The sequence below is a fragment of the Saimiri boliviensis genome, chromosome 9 (assembly GCF_048565385.1).
Source record: "Saimiri boliviensis isolate mSaiBol1 chromosome 9, mSaiBol1.pri, whole genome shotgun sequence".
Lineage (NCBI taxonomy): Eukaryota > Metazoa > Chordata > Mammalia > Primates > Cebidae > Saimiri > Saimiri boliviensis.
The window spans coordinates 42,251,332-42,254,818 of NC_133457.1; the positions used below are offsets into that span (position 1 = coordinate 42,251,332).

The 3,487-nt window shown below is 40.6% G+C and overlaps 1 pseudogene; it reads right to left on the reverse strand.

The window, feature by feature from the left end:
• Positions 1–1,348: 1,348 nt before the first annotated feature.
• LOC104652664 (small membrane A-kinase anchor protein-like) lies at positions 1,349–1,935 on the reverse strand (annotated as a pseudogene).
• Between the last annotated feature and the right edge of the window lie 1,552 nt (positions 1,936–3,487).

A 3,487-nucleotide genomic window follows, 5' to 3' on the forward strand; every position in this document is an offset into this window, starting at 1 on the left:
ATGTGGAAATAAAAAAGACCATATAAATTGATGAATACCTTGAAATATGTATTTTTATTCACCCTTTTTATTTTGTTACTGCTCTCTATACAGCTGTGCTGTCTTGCTTAAGTAAAACACCACCAAGTAAATTAACAAATACATATAAACTTCAATACCTTTGAGACACAATTGCTACGTTGATATTCTGCCTCTCTGTCTCTCTCTTTGTCTCTCTGTCTCTGTTTCTGCCTCCCTCCCTCTCCCTATCCCTTTCTATCTCTTTCTCTTTTAGTTGAGGAGAATGAGTTTAAACTCAATTTACGGCTTATATATTAAATTTAACCATTGTTTTACATAATGCAACACCTATGAACTTACCACCTAATAAGGCAAGAACTGTAATATCACCTGTAACTAGTATTTACTTATGGGTTTTCCTTCCCTAACCCAACATCCTATCAAATTTTAATCCTCCACATAGCACCTCCATCCTCTTCCTTGTAGTAATCATTCCTTTGCCTTTTTTTCTTAATTGTGGCTGCATTATCCAGCAGTGCAGTGAGACAGAAGAAAACCTTTCTACCTTTATCTCGTTAGTCTTTGAAACAATGAATTTGTTGCCTAGTAAATAACTGTGATGGTTAATACTGAGTGTCAACTTGGTTGGATTGAAGGATGCAAAGTATTGTTCCTGGGTGTGTTTGTGAGGATGTTGTCAAAGGGGATTCACATTTGGGTCAGTGGAGTGGGAGAGACAGACCCGCCCTCAATCTGGGTGGGCACCATCTAATCAGCTGCCAGTGCAGCCAGAATAAAAGCAGGCAGAAGAACATGGAAAGATTAGACTGGTTTAGTCTTCGGACCTCCATCTTTCTCCCATGCTGGATGCTTCCTGCCCTAGAACATCAGACTTCAAGTTCTTCAGCTTTGGAACTCAGACTGGCTTCCTTGCTCCTCAGCTTGCAGTCCCCTATTGTGGGACCTCACCTTGTGATCATGAGTTAATACTCCTTAATTAACTCCCTTTTATATATACATCTATCCTATTAATTCTGTCCTCTAGAGAAGCCTAAAACAACAAAATTTTCAGCTTTTTTTCCCTGAAACTATACTGTTCTTTTTTTTTTTTTTTTTTTTTTTTTTTTTTTTTTTTTTAGAATTTGGGGCAGTTGTTATTCCTTAGCATTTTCTTTGGTGATTCCATTACTTACGAAGAAGTGCTATGAAATACAGCTCATTACTGGGTGTCACAGGACCTCTGTTTAGTCCTTCAGATGACTAAAATCTAAGACTAAACAGAAATTGCTGTTAATGTAGAAGTTCTTCAAATGCATTTCATCCTAGGTATTCTAACACTGGTGACAATATCGTAGACACATTTTGAAATCCAGATAGTTATTTGTACTTTTGCACACCAGGTTTTGCTTTCGTCACATGTATTCAAACTAGCACCTTCACAGTCCAAGTGTTGTCATCCCACAGCCTCAAGGCTCCTCACCCTCAGTGTATGGAATGTCATGGTACTTGATGTTATTGCATGCCCATTGCTGCAAGGCATCACACAAGATATCCTGGGACAGGTGGTGTGCATATTCCAAGATCACAATATTGGTCCCTGGGGGTTCCTTCGCTTCCTCTTTGACATTAACTGGAGAAGGCATCCTAGGTAGACATTTCTCTTCTGGCATAAAGGGTTCTTCACTCTCATGCTGCTTCTCACTTTCATGTAAGTTAGGAAATGGGAAAGTTTGATTTCATGCAGCCCATGTTACGAAGAGCTGTTTGTGGAGGAAGCAGTGGCAAAGTCTACTTACAGGCCATCTTTAGAAACCAGTGAAGTTTGTCCATGTGACGTTGACCAGTGCTTTCCCTCTCCTGGCCACTTCAGTAATCAGCGTTCCCTTTCACCACTCTTCACGTGTAGTGTTTACCTGGCGCTGAGTGATTTAGAGATCCAAGTGAAATACAGCGGTAGAGGAAGCAGCAGAAAGGCCCTGGGAGCTTGCTGCGTTCCCTAGCAGGCCATTCCTGCTGGCACACAGGGATCCATCGGGAAGGTGACCAGAGGAGCAGGGGGTAAAACTCCACAGGGAGAAGGGAAACTATACTGTTCTTTAGGATTTAAAAATCACCAGACTTTTAAAATTCCAGCTAATATTTCATAAAGAAAAAAAAAATCATGATGACCTAGGCTTGAAATCTTAAAGTCATCTCTGATTTCACCCCCTCACCTCCAAATTTTATTTTGACTCTATCGGTTTGTATTTAGAACATATGTTTATAATCCTGACTTGAAGCAACCTAACATGGGTCTATTATCTAATTCTACCTGATTTCAAACTGTTTTTCTAAGGGATGTTAGTTCCCCATTTCCTAGATAAACCCACGGCTGCCAAGACACAGAATCTGGGGAGAAAAACATGAAGCTGCTTGGTTTCCAGGAGCTATAACTTTTGAACCATAGGCTCCCTATATGTGGCCATAAGAATAATTTGAGCTCTGATATACCCAGGGAAGCTGGTGTAACCACAGCACCACATTTAGTAATCAGGCCACTCATGATTATACAAAAACGCGACTATTTAGAGAACCAGTTTTGTTCTCCCCACAGTGTCACACCAGTTAACAGTTTGATAGACTAAGAGTGGTTGTTTCATAGCCTCTCCAAATAATAAGCATCCTACTAATATTAATCCTTTTCATTATACATGAGTAATGTTTTCAGAATTATAATTCCAACTATAGGAAAACAACCAGGATTTGAGTAACCTCTAACGATGAAGCATTATATAAAATCTAACTGAACTCTTCCCAGGCTGTGGAGTGTTGGGCTAGACAGAGCACTCTCAAAGGCTAACACGTTTTTCTGAGTATGTGTCTGTCTTAGGCCAGTTTCCCTAAGCCAAGTCTGAGAGATTTGTTCAGCTGCAAATGATTAACTGAGGAAGTGTTCTTAAGAGAAAAACACTAACAGAGTCAAAGAACCAAATTAGGGAAAGGAACAGATTTGAGCAAGGGTCTCAGGCAATGTCAAGCATTGGCCTGACTGCTCGCACCCTCAGGCAGGAGTGGGCTGTAAACAAGACCATATATTGCATATCTAATGCAAGAGACCTAGGCTTTTATACCCACAAAGAGTTCGTCACCGGCCAATTCTCAGGGCTTGAAATAGGGGGTATTAACTTCTCAAGCATCTCTGAGTGAGGTGGCTCACTCAGCCAAGGAGAATTTCCCAGAGAAAGTCACAGGTAAAGCTATCAGATGCAGCACTTGCAACAGCTGCAGATGGCTGCACCAGCAGGCAAATAAAACCTGGAGGGGGGGCCAACAGTGTCTACCACCACATCTAATACTCATAAACTTAAACTCTTACATCTTCAGTCCCAATACCCAAGAAGCTCACTGCATTTTTCCTACTAATCCATCCTTCTCTCAAAAAAAGGTGAAGAAGCAAAAAACAATGAATTCTTGACATCAAACAGGGACATAGTACATTGAGTCACAC